This window comes from Cryptomeria japonica, chromosome 9, assembly GCF_030272615.1.
Source record: "Cryptomeria japonica chromosome 9, Sugi_1.0, whole genome shotgun sequence".
Classification (NCBI taxonomy): Eukaryota; Viridiplantae; Streptophyta; class Pinopsida; order Cupressales; family Cupressaceae; genus Cryptomeria; species Cryptomeria japonica.
The window spans coordinates 273,141,647-273,165,840 of NC_081413.1; positions in this window are offsets into that span (position 1 = coordinate 273,141,647).

A 24,194-nucleotide genomic window follows, 5' to 3' on the forward strand; every position below is an offset into this window, starting at 1 on the left:
GAGGAGGGTCAGTTACGGCTTGAGAAGATTCACACAAGTGAGAATCCTGTCGATATGTTCACGAAGGCAGTTCCATAGGAGAAGTTGATTTCTTCATCAGTTTATGTTGGTCTTCTTGATTGATAATTGTGGCATTTATACCAGTCGCATCCCAATGTTTTATCCAGCGGATATTGCAAGTATAGTGGTGTCATCTAGTATCAGTCTCCAAGTGGGATATTGTTTGGTGTGGAGCCTAATCAGTCTCCAAGTGGGAGATTGTTGATATGTGGCGACTGATCAGCAAAGTACTGTACACTCAGCATGTTTTTTTTTTGCCATTTTTTGTTGATGAAAACCGACATTGTAATAAAACCCTAAAAAGGCCGACTTTGTTGGTTGCCCTAAAAATGCATCTTATAAGTGGTTGGGATGCTTAAGGCATTGCAAGGTTGATGTACTATTTTTGTTGGATAATAAGAAAGATTGGACGGTTGTGTATGGTGGACGTAACCCATTCTAGGTGAACCACATTAAATCTCTTTGTTATCTGTGTCCTGTTTTATTTCTTTATCTTTTATATTTAAATCTACATATAATTATTAGTTCATATTTGCTTCGGATCTGCTTGAACCCCTAACAACTACCATTGAGAAATGGAAGAGTCATCTATAGGTCTAGAGCATCCTCCATGTTGCCAAGATGATGGAATTTATGGAGAAAATGCAGGAGAAACAACCTGAAATCACCAAGATTTTCAAGAAGGGCTGGAACGAAGGGACTCTCACCATCAGAAACAGGAAGATTAAAGTGACCGAGACAATTATAGTGGAGGCCATTAGCATTGCAATGGAGGGCATCATGTTTTATAGGGACCGAAAAATCTTCGATGCTGCTGTGAAGAAGTTCCCGAAGAATGAGGAGGAAAGGGCTAAGCTAGTGAAGGGAAGCCACACCTACTTTTCACCTAAGGTAATCAAATTAATTTGGCGAAAGGTTTTACTTGCTATTATGGAGTTTATCACACTTGATGGTAGATACACTAGGGTTTATAGCTACCACTTTGTTTTGCTAAATCATTTTAGGCACAAGGATAAGATTTATCTTCCCTACTATCCTTTTTGCTCACTTAACATGGGGATTAAGGATGCCATTTCCAATCCCCACATTAACCTAGCAATGCATGAAGGCTTGATGGTGATTATGTATAATCACATCAAGAACACGACCATCTAGATGAATATTGCAGAGATTTCTGACTCGAATGAAGATTTTGACGAGTCGAAAGAGGAAGAAGGTGACATCTAGGATACGAAAGCAAAGACTGAAGATGACCCCCAAATGGCCAGACCAAGCAGACGAAAGAAAAATCTAGAAGAGGGGAGATAAAACAGAGGGTTTGATAAAAATAAACAAAGAGGGGAGGATGATATTTGGAATAAGGAGGAGGAAGGGACTGACAATGACACAGACACCCGAGGCGAGGAGGCTCAAACCCATGTGAGCCTGAAATAGAAAAAGAAGAATTCAAAAGGCAGGGAGGTGGAAGAAAGGTCGCCTCTCAGGTCTGATTTGAAGAAGAAGAGCGTCATGGAGGAGGATACGACAATGAAAGATGATCAAAACACTGAGCACAGAGAGGTTAGTCTGGAGGTCAATCTTAATACCAGGGATGTCAAGAACCAGGAAGAGCATCAAGTGGACATTGGCCTTTGCATAAATAATGGGATGGAGAACTTCAAAGAAGCGTTCAACTGGATTCAAAAGGAAATTGAGGGCATAAAATTCAAGCAAGCCCATGAAGCTAGGAAAATCGAAACCTTACAGGCCCTAGGTTCCGAAAAATTCAACTCCCTCCCAAAATATCTTAGTGAGCTAACCAAGGCGATTGTCAATGTGGAGGAGATTATAAATGCCAACAGCAACAGTTTTACTTGCCTGGAAAATAGAGCAGATGCTACCTATCACAAACTAGATGGTATTGAGAACACTCTTATAAAAATTGGGGAAAAGAACCACAGGATCTTGAAGGTTGCCTCAGCGAACATGAAAACCCTCGTCCGCAAGCTGGAGAGCTACCAAGGGGAAAAGGTTGCAGAGGGTATTATTGAGGTCAAAGAGGATACACCTGAGGATAAGGAAACCAAGCTCGGAAGAAGAACCAGAGCCAGTACTAAAAGGATGTAGAACCAGAGCAAAGAAATAAAGGACATCAAGCGAGTTGCGGAAACTATTGATCAGTTGGAGCTGGAAGCAGCGAATATGCTTCAAAATTTGACCTAAGCCCAAGCTTATGTTGGTCATTTTTGGTTTCTAGTTTGTTTTGATCTTTTATTTGCTAGCGTTTTGTACGCCAGCTTTCTTTTCTTTAACTGTTGTCTTTTGTTTAGTTGTACGTTAATGCTTATATTTTGATCTTCCTTATGTATTGGGTTTCAGGGACCCATCAAAACCTCTTTTCCCTTAATCAAAAACAATCTCTTCACATTCTTCAAGAAAATTCCAACCACTCCATGATCACCGCTTCATCGGACTTTGTAACTCATCACATGCTATGCATTAGATGCAATCCACTTTGCTCATTCCCTAGACAATCAAACAAACAAACAAACAAACATGCCAAAACAATCTGAACTTATCCTCATTCAATGATCACACATGTCTCCATCATTATCGCTCATCATTAGATCTTAAACCAACAAACTTGATCGATTAGGGTTTAACAAAAAATAACTGGTAGGGTTTACCGGTTATATTGCATAGAAAAGGTTTAACCTTATACATCGGTTTACCGGTTCAACTCACAAACTTAACATACTGGTTTACAACATCTTCCACAAAGTTCTTCATGTCGGTTACAAGCCAATATCAATAACAACAACAATATCATAAATACCATTACCGGTTCAGTTGACATCAATGACAACATAACATATCATTAATGGAATCTTCATGCAAATGCCAACAAACATAAAGGGCTAATATATTCAATGGATGCATACATACACAACCATCAAAGAAGAATCTGAGTAGATCATAAACAACAAAAAGTGGAATTACGTGGAATAATATTGTGAGAATATAAAAGCTTTCCAAGAACCATTTACAGTTTAAGAAATGAGAAAATTGTCCATTCACAGTAATAGAACTTACCATGGCGAGTTCCAGTGTGTGTAAGGCCTGCAAACAAGACTTCTAGAAACCTCCATTCGGGCCTTCATAGGAGTAAAACCCTAGTGGAGCAGCAACAAAAAGATGCATCAAATAAACAAAGGATGAATGCTATATGTCACTTTAGGGTTTTATTTACCCTAAAGCATATTTGGTCAACATAGGCATTTTTGCCTTTGTTTAAAAACATTCTAAATAATGCCATGTGCACTTATTTTATATAAGCGTAAAATATTTGCAAACTTATAATAGGTCACTTTGTTAAGTGAAGAGGTGTAATGCATTATAAAGACACATGTTTTGGAAATGGTCAAAGGAAGGTGTTTTAAAAGAAAATTTATGAATTGCAAGGATATAGGAAGGTTTGAAAAGTTGCTAGACATTTGGAGAGAATATAGGGGGTTGTTTTAGTCAATTTAGGGAAAGTTAGTGCATTTTTAAGTTCCCTTTGGTAATTAAGGATGAGGCTTGACCTTTTCCTCATGCACATGCATTTTTGGAGTCTTTTAGGTGGCTAAAAAATAGGGGTTTTAGTTGCATTGGAGCAAAGGAGTTAAGTTCCTATTTTGATGCAACTGTATTGGGCAAACATAAATATTGTCCAAACTTCATTTTTTAAGTTAGTTCTTACTAGTTTACTTCTTGCAACCTATAATTTACAAAGTTCTTTTTTGTAGAAGTGAAGATTTTGTAACTCATTTTCAAAGATTAATTCAACATTGTAACACCGTTTTATTAGTAATAAGAAGTTTATGCCTTCTCATTTTACTAGTATTGTATGCTTAGTGTTTATACAGTTTCATGTAATTTCTCGTGTCCTTATAGTTGTATCTCATATTGGCAGCATTATATAGGAATACATACATATTTGCAGGTTATGAGTTGTGCCAGTTATAAAATTAGTCTAAAGTTGTGAGGAGTCTTTATCATATTAGGGTTGTGATTATTTATCCTTCTTATAAATTGTTGATGCCAAGATTATGAAACATTGTGTTGTACAAGAAAACTTTTATGTTACTGGTTTTATTTTGTGTAAGTTTGAAATCATCATTTGGTGCATCACCTTATATTTAGAGTTTCAGTTTCATGCAATCCTTCTTACCCTTTCCTTTGCAAAAGTTTGTTTAGGTGAAGTATCAAGAGGAAGCTTCCCTTCTTCGGATGTTCATTCTCACTGCAGGTTACCCACAACCTGAGAAAGTTCCCATGTATCACTAAATTGTTGAGTTTACTCAGTAGGGTGCAAATCTAGGTGATAACAACTGCATCATCAAAATAGTCTTTATTTTTAGCATATTTATCAACATTTTCTACATCAACCAATAGTCTTGTGTAGGAATAAATTTTTAATTTCATATCAGCTCACAACTCTCCAAACATACAGATCATGTAATCATCTCTTTGATTCCTTCTTAGGGATAATTGATCATGTGATTATTGGGCCTTATTTCTTTCTTTTCCATAAGCATCTGCATAGATTTAATAATTCTTAATGAATTCCACCAATTAAGACTCAATACGATCAATTTCATCTTTTAATTCTTGTGTGGCAGCAGGCCACCTCAAACAGAATTTGTACAACATTTCAAGAGCCTCCATTTATTTCCTGAAATTCACTAAATTAAATATTAGAACCTGATGTGATCTTTTGCATTTTTCCATCATCTTTTCTTGCAAGTTTGTTTCAATAAATCCTTCCTCAAAACCATTTTCATCTCTTTTAGCCATTCTTTCTATAAGTATCTCCACAAGCTCCTCCAGAAGAAGATAAGAAATATCAAAAGCAACTAAATTATAATGAGCCAAGAACTTCATAAATTATTTTTCAATAACATATTGCTCATAAGAAACATGATTATGATATTGAATTAGCAACTTCCTGTACTCCAACAAGCTTCCTGATCATTTCAAGAACATTCTCTTTAGTAAGTCCATCATCAGTGCCCTCATTGGAATATTTATGATCCTTTTCTTCTTCCTTACACTAAACAACTTCTTGTTCTACCTTCTTCTCTTCTTTTTCATCATGACTCAATTTCCTTCTTCTTCGGAACCACCTTTTCACTTCTAAATTTTAGAACTAGAGGCAGAGATCTCCACAAATAGCTTCCTTGTTTTCTTTTCTCTTTTCATCGATGCTATCATTTAGTACCTTCCTAGGATCTCCTCTTTTGTTCTAAGACTTTCTGCATTTGGATCCTTCGGCATCTTCCATAAGTTTTCTGCTAAACTCATACATTCATGTTCAGACACCTCATAGGGTAATGGAGTTACCCAAGAAACTCTCGGAACCATAGATTCCAAAAGGTAATTATCCTTATCCACTAAAAATATAATATCATTACCATACCAATCTACAACCCTAGGAGGAATCTGATTCCTCAAAATCAAATCACTTTTGAGCTTTACAAATAAATTTCTAGACAATTTCAAACTATCATCGAACCCATCTAAATAACCCTTAATATGTGACCCAACAATCATGTCATTTATCCATACAACATTTTTAGCTGTAGGCGGATCATTTAGAAAATAAAAAACTAAACAGACAATTAAAGAACCATACTGGAATGGATGTGTCTCTCTTTGACATTTTGATGTTATCTAACAATTGTTACCATATAATCTTACACAAATCATATTCTATGTTTTCCTTAACCATCTAATAAGCCACATGCACACCAGTGGACACACAAGAACCTTCTTTGTTTCTATAATAAACTTTGTAAGATATCCCCATTTTTGCATACCTAACATCCACATCCCTAATAGTATCAATTTTTAATGCTCTTCCATCTAAAATTACCCCTGTCAAACGATTCACTTCAACATTCTTTACAAATTTCAATACAAGTATTTCTCTGGTCATCCACAACCCTTTTACAATTTGTAGCACCTCCTTCAAAATGAAATATGGTCTATCAAGCCATAAAATGCTTTGACCAAATCTACATCCATTGAAATGAAGGGTTTCAACTCATATTATGGTTTGGGTTCATCATTGATACTCACAATTTTCACCATTTTGCCAAATAACCGCTCTACAATATTTTATCACTCTTTTACATGATTTCTCTCCTTCACTTTCCTTAGTTTCTTAAATTACAAGTGCACAAATAGTTGTTATCACAAAATAAATACTCACAAGCTAGGTTTCCAAAAATTTGATACACTAGTTGTCAAACCATCAAGGTTTGCTTCCAGACCACAAGATATGCTCAGAACCTCTGAAAAATATGCACGCACATCTGCCATACTGAGAGAAAACTCAGCATCAAACCAAGAGAGGTTGCAATATTTTTTATTGAGGATCCCCCCAGACCCTGCTATTTGAGTTAATTACTGAAAGAGGGAACCACATCCATAGCGGATGTCAAACCACCTTCAACATTTCCTCAGTCGTTTCATCTGATTTCTTCACCCACAACAACTTTCCTTTTCCTCTAGAATCCACTATACTCTCTAAACCAGTATTCTTTTCATTACTGTTTTTACCAAATTTTGCAACATGCCCAACATTGTTATAGCTATAGCATACCGGACCATGTTGCATCATACTCCCATTCTCATCTCTTATAAAGTTCTTATTCACCTTGCATTCAACGTCTTTGTGCTCATATCCATTGCAAAGATAGCAATATCCATTGAAAAATCTGACATTTTTGTTTATATTCATTGTGCTTCTACATTCATTAGCCTTGTGTCGAAACTTGTTGCAATAATGATAATTTCCATTGAAAGAATAACCCCTTTTTTATTTCTACACTCATTTGCTTTGTTCCCAGCTTTATTACATGAAAAACAGTTTCCTTTGAAAGATAAATACCTGGAAAAGATAGGAGGAGGTCTCATGTTCATCACAAACTTCCTAGAATTTTAATTAGAAATGAAATTCTTCTTATCTTTAGTAGCATTCTTCATCTCTTTCCCCTTTTCTTCATTGATCTTCGAGCATTCACCAAACTCTTTGTTATTCTGAAATTACAAGACAGATTCGCGTATCTCATTTCCACCTTTCAAGTTTAAGCCATTACTAATCTAATATTTATCATCTTTGAGTTCCGTTTTCAGATTCATCACTTCTAATTTTGAACATTCTTTGTTCTTTTCATCAAGCTTTGTTTCACATTCATCAATAACCTTCTTTCCTTTGTCTAATAAACCTCTTAAGTAAGAATACTTATCAACTACCTTCTTGTATTTGTCTTTGTAATTATCCAGATCAGCCAATGCAGATCTCAATTCTCCTTCCATATCAATAACTTCTTCAACATCATCCCAATCACATTGTTCTAAAGCATCCATATCATTCAACTTTTCTTCAAACATAGTGTTCAAGTCTCCAAATCAACCTCAAGTGGTTAAGCTTACTCAATAGGAACCTTTCTTTGATACCAATTGTTGAACACACACTGGATGTTGAGAGAGGGAGGGGGTTGAATCAGTATCAGCTAAAATTTTAGACTTCAATCTTGCATCTAACAATTTTATTCCAAGCATTCACTTCAAGGAGTACTAAATGAAAACATCATAAAATCATTCACACCAATCACACATGAACACCAATATTTTATACTTGGAAAACCCAAATTGGGAAAAATTGTTGAATGACCCAAACAACTAAGAGTGGGGGTGAATTAGATGTCAATTAAAACCTATCTAACTTTTCACAAAAACAGATTCAACAAATTAAATTTCAGATTTCATAACCATGAACAGATGATAACATGAAAAGAGAACACACAAGAGACACCAAATATGATGTGGAAAACCCAAGAAGGGAAAAACCATGGAGAATGTTGGTTTTCATATTAAAAACATGTGTTACATTTACACCGGTTAAGGTGATTTTAAAAAGATGGCTCACTGCCAGAATTGCTCACTGCAAGTGGGCTCACTACCTAGCTAAAACCGCCAAAAAAAGGAGGGCTAGCCCAGTAAAACCGCCAAAAAAAGGAGGGCTCACTGCCTAGAGGATGAAAAAAAAAATCCATCACAAAGGAACAATTACAACTCCATTGCAATATTGGAAGAAACCTTAGGCTCACTGCCACCTGTACCAAACAACGTCAGCACACAACCACACTCATCAACCACTTCGCATCACCAAAGATAGATCTTATTTTTACAATCAATTTCCTTCTGCAAATCCTTATATATATATTTCATTACAATCATTTTGTATATATATTGATCTCCAAAATAGACTTTTTAAAGTTGTCCAAGGAGACAATAATACATAATTCAAAAAAAAGGTCTTCACTAAGCATTCTCACAATGGAAGGGAATGAAAAATTGGACCACTCCCCAAATCAATAACACATTATCCAAATGTCACAATCATTGAACCAAGAATTTAGATCATCCATGGTTAACTGGACCAAGTAAGAACAATTTTGGAGCACAATAACACATGCCAAATTAGAATAATGAAGATACATTAATTAGAAGCATAAATATAGAAATACAACAAAAGAACTGAAGATGCAGAGCACTACAAACACTATCAGATAAGCATCATTAGCACAACATAGAATTCTGGAGAACACCTTCCAAACCACCAAAACAAGAGAAAAGACTCTTGAGACAATATCCAACAATGTCCCAACATATTATTAATATATCTGCAATGTCAAAACATTCACAGCAAAACCAAGCACAGAAACAAAATCAGTAATTTGACATCAACGAAAATCATAATGAAATATCAATCATCTTCTCATTTGTAACAATCTCCCCCTTTTTCATTGATGAAAACATTCATCAATGACAAACAATTTATCAAACAATATGTTCAAAACACTTCTCAAAAATAATTGTCATCCTTAGAGAGAAAAACTATATACTTCCAAACTTCATCGAACTTGTCAAGCACAAACTTCACAGGCTTCTCAAGCATAGACTTCTCCAACTTCTCCCCCTTTGAAATAAAGGACAAAGGTAGATAGAAACATGGCTCAGAAACCACTCTACTCCCCCTTAGAGGAAGCCCCAAACATTAGCCCAAACAGAAATATGCAGGAATTATCCTGGACTAATACACTACCAAATGCATGTTGTAATGCCCACCAAAATACCCTAGAGAAATATAATAACTAACATGCGAATAGAGATTTTTTTTAAAACATCTACTAATGCAGCCATATAATTAACTACTCCTATGTAATAAACATCCATTATCCAAATAACATTTATCCATCTTAACATAATCACGAAAACACATAGCGCGAGCGGAAATAATCACAATACATCCAAACATTCCCTAGGGTATCTCAATGCCATTACCTAAACTACCATAAGCAATAACATGGAATCATAAGAATGATAACACACTTGCATACTATCTCTAACATGATTTATTATTTCCATGCATACATGATCATTCACTATTCTATAACATGAATATATCCATCTACTAAGCATACATTAACCAACCCCTTTTAGGTTCATTTTAAGAACCAATACCAAATGTTCCTAATCCTAATAAATTATACATTTATATCATCATAATAAACTAATCCCAAGATGATCTATCATATTTCCAATATTACATGAGACTATATGCATATCCATAAATCCATTTACGTTACTTCATTAATAAACCAATGTCACATGATACAACATTTGTTCTCCTAAAATACTAACTACCATTTACATGAATACAATATCCTTCTCCAATAAGGAAAATAGTTCTCATTTACATTATAATTAAATCATGAGCCCAATTACATACATATGCCAAAAGAATCATTTACATCAATCTTCTACATGTATCAATCCATAGCTGAAGAGATAAAAGATCCACATCCACACAAGAGAATCCAACAAAGCACATCCCAATGGAAGAAGGCATTAAACCACCCGACCATGTGGAACCAAAGGAACCACCCCCATTCTAGGAGATGACACAAGATCCCACTCACATTCTAGATCTAGGCTGACGCCTAGCAAACGCAAGATGCAAAACATAAAATCTCCAACATGAAACCTCCAAACATAAACCCTCTAGAGGCAACACATCCCAAACAAGTCTCAAGGCAATAGGACCTACATGTAGGGAAAAGAGTGTAATCACATGTGACAAATGGGAACCTGGGCACATGTCCTGACCATCCTAGATGCACATGCAGAGCCATCTCAACCTTAATGGGGTAAGGGAGATTAGCTTACCTAGGTTGCCAAGGCCTTCCCAATTCTATTCTGAATCTCTATCATTGGGCAAGGCAAAGGGGCAACCAACCATTTCTTATCTTATTAAGATGAACTATTCTACCCAACCCAAATAATTATTATGTTAAGTTATCACTTAATTACAAATTCAAACTCCCAATGAGATATCCGACGATCAAGACCCTGGGAAAGATGGTTGTCTACCCCCTTGTGATCCCAGTCACTCACTTGGAAGCCCACTCCCCCTAGTATGCACCTAGACCTTAGGGAGGAACATAAATCAAAATAAAAACATAACCAAAATAATGAAGGCTAACAAGGAATATAAAAGTGCTCATAACATCATAAAGAACATGTTGCACAAAGAAAGATACATAAGGCCTCATACATGACAATAGCCTTCACCATTGCATAACAATCAAAGAGCCAACAATGAACATAAATCAAAGGTGAATCCAATTTTTTTCAAAATCATCAACAACAAGGCAAAACACATCCCACTGGAGTCATAAGAACAATCTTCAATGACAAGGAATTCTCCCTCTCGTTGGAGCAACTCAAAGCATAAGAAACACCTCGACGGTAAGGCACAAACCCTCTCACCGGAGCACAAAAGACATCATGAAAGATCAAAGTACATCAAGAAAAACTCAAATAATCTCATTACAGACCACCCATGCCTCTAGAGAATGCACAAAACCCAAAAAGACACAAGCTCAAAACTAACTTTTTAGGACCTCTAGAGCAGTCTAGAGCTTCTGAAATGCAACGCAATGCCCCTAGAATGTAGTGTAGCACTTTTGGTAAGTACATTAGCATTTCTGGTACCTTCCCCAGTGTTCTGGGTACATATGGTAGCATTTTGAGTGCATTTGGCAAAGTTCTGAGTGCATAACTCAACATTCTAAGTATATGACTCAACTCTCTTGGCACATTCCCCTACGCCCTTGGGATGCTGAATGGAATTCTTGGGCCATATGGTAGTGCTCTTGTTCCATATGGTAGTGCTCCTAGTATTTCCCAAAGCGTTTTTGGTAAGCAAGCCAAAAATCAAGCAAAATGAACTCATATGGTTAGGGCACTTGCTCAGATCTGCTAAGGGGTCAAAAACAACACTCAAAACCAACCCACAAGGTCTGGAATAAAGAAAAATTGATAAGGGAATTCAAAAATGTGAAGATGTAGACTCGGGGATTGAAAACAGCATGAAAAAATTTCTCCCACAGTTCTCAGAATGGCACCTAGAACACATAACAACGAAGGAAAGAATTACTAACAACACAACAAGCTCAAGGAGACATAACACAAGCTAAATGAAGCTCAAATACAATCTCAGATCTTTCCCAAATGAATTAAATACAACATGTGTAAGATACAGTGGGATAAAAAGTCTCCTGACAATCTACATGGAGTTCAAAATCTCAAAATCATAGCTCTATAGCAAGGGAGATACAAAGAGCACATTACACAAATAGAATATCATTCCAATTCAAGGCTTATAATCACATATCAATCACAAAAAAGGAAAAAGGGAGAAAATGCACTCTCGACAAGCAATATCTTAGAATTGAAAATAATAATCTCCATAGTCCCCTTTCAAATTTCCTTTCTTTCCCAAATACAAATTCAATCTCTAAAATCATTCTAAAACCCAAAAAAATCGTTTACTTAGGCACAAAGCATACAAGCTTTCAAAATGAAACTTGCAGAGAAAGGAACAATAGCTCCAACTTGGAGATCGTACTCCAAATCAATGGAAAATTTGACAAAGAGCAAAACAACCAGCAACCAAGAAATCAAAAATCCTCAATCCAGGCTCCAAGCAATTCGAAATCCAATCCCAGAATTATACCGGATGGTAACCCTAGTGACATTCTCCAAAAGTGAAATAAATAAAAATTAAAGTTCAACTATAGGAAACTCTCAACCAATCAGAAAATTCAAGGAACCCATATATTATACCTATCATACCAAAAATCAATGCATAAATGATATAAAATAATATTTATCTAGCTTACCAAGCTACTGACCAATAGTAAAGCGGGGCAGGTTGGATAAATAATAAAATTAAATAACCAAGAGGGTAAATAGGAATTAAAATAATATGATTATCCAATATAAAGAAAAACCATGGGCACAATTAATTAAATAAAGCATATTAATTAAATAATCAAAAGAATATAAATAAATAATCTCAATTAATTAAATTAATAGTACTTAATTAATTAATCCTTGATAAACCATAATGATATTAAATCATTATTCTAAATACAATACCAAAGGTTAAATAATAATAATCACACAATAATATTTAAATATTCATATTAACTATTTATTTAATTTATTATTTTAAACTATAGTAATCCATTAATTAATTTAGTATTATTAAACTATATAAATCAATTAATCAATTAATTAATAATAATTAAACCAATCAATAAACACAACTGTGCACCAGGAAAATAACCCAAGGAATCACTCGACTCTAAACAACAACTCACACCAAGAGTCTAAACTGGCAAGGCAAACAACTTAAACCTAGAGTATAGAATGGGTTTTCATGTCATCTAAGATCAACTTGTCATTGGGATAAGACACGCTTAGACCTATGAACCCAGGTGGAGTCGATGTCTGGCACCTGCAAACCTGTCATAACCAATAGTTATACCACAACATATATAATAATATTTCATAAAATAAACAGACTATAAGTGAAAGCAAATCGCAATGTCATAACATGCTCATGAATGAGTGGTATGGCATCGACCCTTCTCACAAACGTAGTAGAAGACACTCACAAACATCAAGCAATATCATAGTCATCCTCGTCATAAGATATGGTTAGTACATAATATAATGTCATCAAATCAACCTAAGAAAAAATGAAACACACATATAATACAAGTACATATCAATCATCAAAGAGTAATCCATTATCACAATAATCTAGGAATGTCATCATCTCAAGTAATCATGATATCAAGTGCAACATAATATGTCTAATCTCCATAATGAAGCATCTAGATCATAAGATAAATCCATAAGCATCTAATCAAAACATCACAAAATAGTCTAAGCTATCTAATGATGCATAAAAAGAAATGATGAATCAAGGAGGGGCACTACATCCTCCCCCCTTGTCCCAGGCTTACTCTTGGAAGCCTGAAACAAGTAGCAAAAATAACCCTCTCAACACGCTACATCCTCCTCAACACACTGATGAATCATCACTCGGGTCCCTTTGGACCCCTACCTACTTCATGTTGCGAACCCTGAGGATCAAAAATTGATGCCATAGAATGTGCACGGTCACCAAATAAAGTTGTTGGCCCATGACCTAAAGGCTCTCCAACTGCACCCTGATGGTTATCCACCATTGCATATACACGATGAGACCTTCTCACATCACCAACTTTGGGCTCTGAAGTTGTCGGTCACTGAACAGATACCTGAGTAGATCATTTTTGACAACTTGTTGCATAATGTCCCCTTTGACCACAAGTTAAACAACTCCCTCTAGTGAAACCACGACTGACTAAAGGTATTCTAGGCTGTTGAAAGTTGCCTCCACTAGAGTTCTGCTGAGAACTTTGCACAACCTGTGAAGCCTGAAATTGAATAGCACGCTGCCTGCTACGCTCTCTATCAGCTCATGATATGTGTCTATGGAAAGATTTCTTATTTTGAGAGATCTCCTTCTGCTGAAAATGATCACCTTTGAATAATGGAGGATCACTCCTAGCATTTCCTGATACCTGAGATTGCGCACCTCTTACATCTGATCCTGATTCTAGAGTACTAACACTCTGCACACCAGGTGTACCTCCTAAATCCAAAGTCAGGTTCTCCTCTACCAACCGCGTCTTCTCCATAGCTGCCTCCATAGTCCTAGGTTTGTGCATTTGAACCTCATCGTTGATGTGATCATTGAAAACTCTAACAAAATGTTGAATCGACATCAACTCATCATCTACTATCCCAGTGTACTACTTAAGCTCAATTAACTTACACTCGTATTTCTCAACTGGCATGTCCTACTTCCTCAAATCATGAAACTCATCATCCTTCCTCTGTCTCTAGTGATCTGACAAGAAACGGGCACGAAACCACTCCAAAAACATCTCCCATGAAACTGTCACAATGTCCAAACATAGCTTCTTCTCCTCCATACACCGCCAAGTAGAAACAAAATCATGAAGATGAATGATCGCACACCTTGCCTTGGTGTTACTACTATATGGATGCATAGCATAACATCTGTTCATTTCCAACAACCAAGTCTCAGCCTCCAAACCACTACCAGAACCACTAAAAGCAGGAGGGTGAGACCTCAAAAGATCTCTTATATGGCCTATTGCAACTGCATCCTAATCCACCTAAACTCACCTCTAAGGTGAGCACAAACGTTCTCTCGCATGCTCCTGAAACTCCTCCTGTTGATTCTCCTCTCGTCTCAATCCCAAACAACCAAGAAGCTTCTGAATTGCATTGAACAACTGCGGAATCACATCACCACCTTGTTGACCTTGCTGCTACTTTTTATGATGTGACCCTTCAAAAACCTCAGGATGAGGATTTCGTCAAGTACCCATACGAACATGACCTCTACCTCTAGCAGGAATCTTGTCTAAGCAAGACGCAAAATTCTATAAGATGAAAATCTAGGGAAACTATATGCAAGAAAACAACTACCAAGGATAAGAATGTGGCCAACTCAATATTGAAGTGCTAATATGAACAATGGGCTCATATGAAACCAAAGTACCCAATGTATGAACATGAGCTCTGATACCAAATGTAATGCCCGCCAAAATAGCCAAGAGAAATACACTAACTAACATGCGAATAGAGATAAATTGTTTAAAAATATCTACTAATGCAACCAAACAATTAACTGCTCCTATGCAATAAACATCCATTAACGAACTAACATTTATCCATCTTAACATAATCATGAAAACACATAACGTGAGTGCAAATAATCACAATACATCTAAGCTTTCCTAGGGTATCTCAATGCCATTACCTAAACTACCATAAGCAATAACATAGCATCATAAGCATGATAACACACTTGCATACTATCTCTAACATGATTTATTATTTCCATGCATACATGATCATTCACTATTCTATAACATGAATATCTCCATCTACTAAGCATACATTAACCAACTCCTTTTAGGTTCATTTTAAGAACCGATACCAAATGTTCCTAATCCCAATCACTTATACATTTCTATCATCATTATAAACTAATCCCAAGATGATCTATCACATTTCCAATATTACATGAGACTATATGCATATCCATTTCCATTACTTCAATAATTTCCATTACTTCGATATTAAACCAAAGTCACATGATATAACATTTGCTCTCCTAAGATGCTAACTACCATTTACATGAATACAATATCCTTCTCCAATAAGGAGCATATTTATAATTTACATTATAATTACATCATGAGTCCAGTCACATACATATCAAAAAAGAATCATTTACATCAATCTGCTACAAGTATCAATCCATACCTGAAGAGATAAGAGATCCACATCCACGCAAGAGAATCTAATGAAGCACATCCCAATGGAAGAAGGCATCAAACCACCGGACCATGTGGAACCAAAGGAACCATCCCCCATACTAGGGGATGATACAATATCCCACTCACACTCTAGATCTAGGCTAACACCCGACAAATGCAAAATGCAAAACATAAAATCTCCAACACAAAACCTCCAAACATAAACCCTCTAGAGGAAACACATCCAAAACAAGGCTCAAGGAACCAGGACCTACATGTAGGAATAAGAGTGTAATCATATGCAACAAATGGGAACCTGGGCACATGTACCAACCATCCTAGATGCACATGTGGAGCCATCTCAACCTTAATGGGGTAAGGGAGATTAGCTTATCTGGGTTGCCAAGGCCTTCGCAATCCTATCTCAGATCTCTACCACTGGGCGAGGAAAAGGGGCCACCAACCATTTCTTATCTTATTAAGATGAACTAAACTACCCAACCCAAAGAATTATTATGTTAAGTTATCAATTGATTACAAAGTCAAACTCCCAATGAGATATGCAACAATCTAGACCCCGGGTAACCTGGTTGTCTACCCCCTTGCGATCCCAGTCACTCGATTGGAAGATAACGCCCCCTAGTATTCACCTAGACCTTAGGGATGAAAATACATCAAAATAAAAACATAACCACAGTAATGAAGGCTCACAAGGGATATAAAAGTGCTCATAACATCATAAAGAACATGTTGCACAAAGCAGGATACATAAGGCCTCATACATGACAATAGCCTTCACCAATGCATAACAATCAAAGACCCAACCATGAACATAAATCAAAGGTGAATCCAAATCCTCAACAGTGAGGAAAAACACATCCCACTAGATTCATAAGAACAATCATCAATAGTAATGAATTCTCCCTCTCGCCGAAGCAACTCAAAGCATAAGAAACACCTCGACAATAAGGCACAAACCCTCTCACCGGAGCACAAAAGACATCATGAAATATAAAATTACATCAAGGAAAACTCAGAGAAACTCATTTGAAACCACCCATTCTTGTGGAGAATTCACAAAACCTAAAAAGACACTAAACAAGCTCAAAACTGACTTTCTAGGACCTCTAAAGCAGTCTAGAGCTCTTGGAATGCATCTCAGTGCCTCTCGAATGTAGTGTAGCACTTTTGGTAAGTACATTAGCATTTCTGGTACCTTCCCCAACATTTTGGGTATATATGGTAACGTTGTGGGTGCATTTGGTAGAGTTCTAATTTCATAACTCAACATTCTAAGTATATGACTCAACTCTCTTAGCACATTCCCCATTGCCCTTGGGATGCAGAATTGTGTTCTTGGGTCATATGGTAATGCTCCTAGTAGTTCCCACAGCGTTTTTGTTAAACAAACCAAAAATCAAGCAAAATGAACTCATATGGTTAGGGCACTTGCCCAAATCTACTAAGTGGCAAATAATGACACTCAAAACCAACCCAATAGGTTCAGAATGAAGAAAAATCAAAGAGGGAGTTCAAAAATGTGAAGTTACAGACTCAGGGATTGAAAACTACATGAAAATATTTCTCCCATAGTGCTCAAAATGGCACCTAGAACACATAACATCAAAGGAAAGAGGTACTAACAACACAAAAACCTCAAGGAGATATCAAACAAGCTAAATGAAGCTCAAATACAATCTCAGATCCTTCCCAAACGAACTACATACAACGTGTGCAGGATACAGTGGGATAAAAAGTTCCCCAACAAGCTACAAGGAGTTCAAAATCTCAAAATCACAGCTCTATAGCAAGGGAGATACAAAGAGTGTTGGAAATTTGGCACTAAATTGTCATTCATGTCAACCGGTTTGGCAAGGTGACCGATATGATGGAAATACACATGAGAGTGTGCAGATAAAAGAAAGGCTTACTGGTAAGGCATAAACTAGGATGAAGGTTATTTGTTTGTTATTAAGACACAACAACCGGTCAGCAGAACAGAAAGGATGGTTGATGCTCATACCGGTAAGATAAGCTAAACTGGTAGTCAACCTTGGTCGACAAAATATGTCAAACCAACATAGGAAGCCAAGAAAAGGTGGATGTCGACAAGCATGACAGTTGGATGCCATGTGGAGGTATTGCACAGGTCGGTAGAGTGTGCATTAAGGTAACAAATATTTAGGTAGGTCAACTTTTATGAGGAACCCGCAAGTCACGGAGGATTGTTGGAATTTTGATGATGTTTATACTTAGTTGTGATTGTAATTTATGGAGACACATGTATTTGTTGTATGAGTTATTCTCAACCGGTATTATGTGATGTATTGTTCAAACCGGTATTATATGCAAATGTATGCATAGGCTTTGTTTGTAGAAGACTATCGTTGTTTACAGAAGGAGCTTATCGATCAAAGCATGACAGAGGACCTCAAGCGGTATGAGGACCCCAAGTGGAAGCTAATCTTGTTAAGATTGAAACACTATGTTCCAGTTTACCAGTCTTTTCTTGTAAACCGGTAATCGGTATACTTTGTTGGGTTAACCAGCAAACTTGTAAAGTGTGATGAATTATCATCCACGGACACCGATGTGGTGATCCTTTGTCATGTTACAAATTGTGTCTAGATGCATTGTACCTATGAAATTGTAATCTAATCTCATTGGACCAACATGAAATCCGATTCCTATATGAGGACATCATGTCTAGTGTTTTGAGAGAGTTGTGTAGGAAGATTACGTCTTTGCAATTAGTATCTTGTGACAGAGATTGAACGTGCGAAGGACAGAAGACTAAAGTAATGTTGCAATGCATTAATAGAGAGAAATCAAGGATCTAACTAAGCATTTTGTGCTACTTTATAGAACACTTGTTGATTACTAATCTTTTTGACAAGTCAAAAACCCTTAACCGGGTAGGCTCAGTTAAGCCTGTTCTAAATCCTCTAACAAGGTGGTTCACAATTGTGGATCTAAAATCCTTTAACAACGTAGTCTTTAACAGGACTTATCTCCTAGCAGAGATCAGGATTCCTAACAGGATCTGTTTTGGTGAAAATCATTCCAAGGCCTTAACCGGTCTGACCTTAACTGGTCTGGTTGCTATTCTGTAGATAGTAGACTTGTGATTTTTACTCACTGTGGTTTTTCCCACTTGGGTTTCCATGTCAAAATATCTTGTGTTATTGTGGGTGAATGCTTTATTTTCTATTTGGCTTGTTTGCATATTAACCGGTCTGTTGTTTAAAGGGCTATATCGGTATGTAGTAAAATTGCTTAAGTGTTTGGTAAAGTATTTGGGTATACTAATTCACCCCCCTCTTAGTATTCATAAATTGGTATCAAAGCCAACCTTTCTTTAAGTCTAACAGCTTGAAAGGAGATATGAGGGAATACAGCATGAGGGAAATTACTCACCATCTGGCTGAATCTGAGAGAGCCTATGATGAACTTAAGGTCAAGTATAAAGCCTCTTTATCCAAAAGAAGAGAACTTGCTGAGCAAATATTGAAATTATTGAAAACAACTCTTCTGATGAAGGAGACATGGATGCCCTAGTCGAAGAAGTGGAAAAACTAAATGAGTCCAAAATTAACCTGAGGAGGGAGCTGGAAGCACTAACCATTAGGATGAGTCAGGAACTGGAAAACCGAAGAAAAGTTGAGGATCTAGTGAAGGACAAAGAGAACAAGATCTTTAAGTTGAATCAAGAAATTGGTACCATTACCGCTTATCTGCAAGAGGGTAAGGAAGAGAAAGAAGAAATGCAAGTAGAACTCAATGTAGCCATTTCTCATAATGAAACCCTAATGAAGACCAGTGAAGCTCTTTCCAAAGAACTTGTTGAGATGAAGGAGATACTTGCAAAGTTCAAACTGAGCTCTACAAAATTGGACCATCAGCTGGAATCAATGAAGCCATCAAGGGATACCACAGGACTTGGTTTCTCTACATATGAGGAAAGTGAATCTTCTGGAACCAAGATTGATGCATAAAAAGAGAAAACCTCGGTGCATAACCTCCAAGAAGGAGAGGTTCTGCATATGTCTTTTGAGTGCAGATCGGTTTTGAAAAACCCTGGAGGTTATGCACCGAGATCAAAAGGAGTTGTCCAAGAACCTCTTATGAACCGGAACCCAAACCGGTATAGAACCTATGACCACTGGTCAAATAGTTATGGAGCATCAAACGGTTGGTGTGCAACCTGTGTGATTTGTCATGGTAGCGGTCACACTATTGCAACATGTAGGAGAAAGAATGGAAATGTGAACACCAAACCATGGAGAGCACCTGGTATGGTATGCTATCATTGTCACAATCTGAGACATCTTTCCAGATCATGCAGACTGAAACAGATTCCATCGGCAGATAGACCGGTCAACCTAGAAGGTAAAGGAAAGGTCGATATTGAAACCGTTTAGGCAGATATGAATAAAACTTGAAAAAAGAAATCTAAAGAGAAGCCACAAGATGTACCAGTTTCCGCACCTAGTGTGGAGACCCCTGAATCGACAAATTGAGCTTCAAAAAGCTTAATGGGGAACATATCAGTAACAATGTTACGGACCCTCGGAGTATATTGGTAAAGTGATTTTATCGGTATTGGTTACCTGTCGACCGACAAAAGAAATGAAGTGGTAAAAGGTAAAATTAGGGTTTTTACCCTATTGATGATGCATTTATTATGGTAGGTAGGAGCATGTATAAAGGTGACTCTTGTACTCATTTTTACTTACCTATTTTTGAAGAAGCATTTTTCTAACTTGAGTTGCGCAACAAAAGTGATAAATCTTGCATTCAAAGATATCCAAAAAGAAATCTTGTGCAAAACCCACCAGTCATTTTAAGCTATTCAGAGTGGAGGTCAGAGTGGTAAAGAAAGCTTTTGGAGAAGTGTGTTGTGCTCGACATTGGCGAACCCTAGTTCGAAGTGAAAAGGTATTTTTTGTCAAATCACTCTTATCATTCAGAATTATTTAGACATGGCTTCTCCATCCAAAGTCACTTCTAATTCTTCCACACCTGAGGAGTCATCCAAATCTCTTAGGTGTTGTAAATGTTCCTCTAGTTCACTTGACATGTTCGGGTTGATTGGGCTAGCCTACACCAATGGAACAGCAGAGTGGAAGACTGCATCAGAGTTGTGTCGATGATCCGATGGAGATGTCTTAGGTGGTTCAAGTTGACATCGATTATCGGGGGTTCCGGTCTGGATTTGAGCCAATACTCGATGAAGTCACCTTAGGCGATCGGGTCGATATCGGCTATCACGTATCATCGGGTGATTGGCTTTACTGTTTGAAAGCTATACCGATGGCCGATGGAGTGAAGACCGACTGTGGGAGCAAGATCAAACCGATATCCAAAAAGGTTAACTCTCAAACACTGAGGATGTGACTGTCGGTGTACTTGAATACGAACCAACTTGACTCCTTGCTGCATGTGGGATATTTGATTTTCCATTAATGCAGACCGACTGGTGCAGGAGCACCTTCACAATTTTGGCTTGTTTGATCCTGATGGGATCAAGAATTGAATAAAGGACTATTGTAAGATTCCAAGTGTGTGTTTTAGGTTTCATTATGGTTTAGGTTTATCTTAGAGTGTTTAGATAGTTTTTTTCAAGTTTTCTTTCCAGTTTTGGCCCATAGTGCCTTGTAAGCCAAAAAAGGCATTATAGTGAAAATATGCTCAAAACCTTGTAACAAGCCTAGAAAGGACTTGGATTAGGTGTATTTATTGATTTTAAACCTTCTCAAATGTTTAGCAGGAAGATATTTGTCTTGTAGGTCAAAAATGCACTAAGAGTCAAAAATTGCCAATGTTGTCAAGCAACATTTTGACAAAAAGAGAGAAAAGTTGTAAAATCACTCTACAAGGTAGTTATGGATGCCATAAGGGTTGAAATGGTTTGAGTGTGCCTATATAAGGACACTTCAAACATTTTAAATAGGTTGGGATTTGTATTGGCAAGAGGAAGTTATTAAATATGATTGTTTTTCATGCTTTTTAAGCTTAATATGTTGTAACAGTCCGTACAAAGAACTATTTCCGTATTGTTATTTCATGGGAGTTTATGTCATGATTTTATGAAGGTTTTTCATTCTTTGTGTTAGGGTTTTTACTATGTTTTGGTTTATCAAAAAAAATCTTTTAGTTTTTGCCAATTCGCTGCCCTGAACTGGGGTTTTGAGGAAAATGCGTTGAAATACTTGGTCTCCATGGATAACCAAGAAAAAATGAACCTTGGAGACCAAGTTGGACCTTTGTACATATTGTATTTTAAGTTTTTTCTGTCAAACATGATAGAAAGGATGAATGGGACCAAGTTCTAGGCGAGTGCATGATGGAAACTCGGTTAGAAGCAAGCAAGTGAATGGTCTCAGTCAATTTTTAATGAGTTTTAATTGTCAATCTTCCTAGTTGAAGGTTTATTATGTTGTTATGAGTTGTTTTGCATTGTGAAGGAAGAAAACCAGGTTACATTTCCTTCAATGAGCAAATTTAACAATGTTGCAGCAGTAAACAGTGAGTTTGTTGTCAAAATTTGCTTTCTTGGTGTTTGTTTGCCAAGTGTTTGTTAAAATGTTTGAAGGGAAGAGATAGGGGAGAGTTCTAATTGGTGTGGTAGAGCTGTATTGACAATTTCGGAGCTTGATACAAAATAGAGAAGTCATTTCTAACGCATCATTGTTCAAAACGCTCACAAAAAACCTTGTTTCGAGGCTACAACATAGGAGAGTCATAAATTGACCTTTCCAAGACCTCTCTTGCCACTTATTCATGATTTTGGCCAAAAGGGTACTCAAATATATTTGACTTTTTTAAATATTCTAAGTTGGGAGTGAGTAATGAGCAAAATAGTGTTTTAGTAGGGCTAAAAAGGGCTTATTCCTCGTAGCCCTATTTTGAAGAAAATTAAGAATCTGATTGGAATAAGGATTGGTGACCTTGTAAAACCTTTTGTAATCAATTCAAAACAACATTGGAAACCTTGTGAATCCCTCATAACTCCATTTTAAACATTTGGGGTTTAGACCTATAAGAAGGGTTTAAGTAAGTGTTGAGTAAGTGAGCATGATAGTTTGAGTTGAGTAAGTTCACGAAAAAATGATGGGAAGAACTCAGGGAGGAAGTTGTGGGTTGAGTGAAGCTTGTCAACATTGAAAGTGGGCCTTATCAACAAAACCAAAACCTTTCCACTCTCATTTGAAGGAGTCTCTTAACAAGAAGATTATACTTTTAGCTTTAATTGGTCCTCAAATGGGTTCCTCCCTATCATCGACACAGGCAGACGGTTAGACTTCAATCCGTTGGTGCAGTTGCTCAAATGAACTGTTGACCAATTTAGTATTCGAAGCCAAATGTGAACTGAATGTAAGGTGACAAGTTATGATAGCTATTGAGCGTTCTGTAACAATTGTGTGATCTGAGTGTTGTATGTTAATCTGGAACGGTTGTATGATAGAGTGAAGGAAGTCTATAGACTGGACTTTATTGTATTGTTTGTGACATAATGTTAATAAAGTCGATTGTCTATTGCTGGTGGGTTTTTCTCTCAAAAGGGTTTTCCCACTTTAATTATGTGTGTTATATCTCTATATTGTTTATTTGTGTATGCTCATGCTTGTGCCATATTCTGTAAATGTTGAAAAATTGTATACACTACTCTATTCTCCCCTGCAAATTGACATTAGGGAAGCAAATTTTCACACTTACTTTCCCTGCAAGTGGTATTAGAGCTTGGCCCATTTTTTTATCCTTGTTGGGTAGGGTTGGTTTTTTGTGTCAGTTTTGTTTTAGTGGGAGTCTTGCAGAGTGTCTACTTGTTTTACAGTTTGAGATGGTGAGCACCTCAGGGCGCATAGACATGGAGAAGTTTAATCCAGTTCTAGTTTCGAAATATAGAAACTCAAGATGGAAGACTTGTTGGTCGATAGAGATCTCTAGGGTGCTGTGACTACAACTTCTAAGCCTTCAGGTATGAAGCAAGAAGATTGGGATCTAGTCGATCGAAAGGCAAGGGGTCTAATCAGGCTATGTCTTGTTGATTATGTTCTATTAAACATCCATGAAGAGAAGACTACACATCTTCTCTGAAATAAGTTGGGAGATATTTATCAAGGCAAATCCTTGGTGAATAAAATTTCCTTGAGGAAGAAGTTGTACTCTCTAACGATGGATGCAGGAACACCATTGGCAGACCACTTAAATGCATTCAACATGGTTCTTGCATAGTTAACTTATGTTGGTGTGTCCATCCAGGAAGAAGAACGTTGCATGATGTTGTTGTGTTCATTGTCTGACTCTTGGGAACACTTAGTGATGGCTATCGGTAGTACTAGG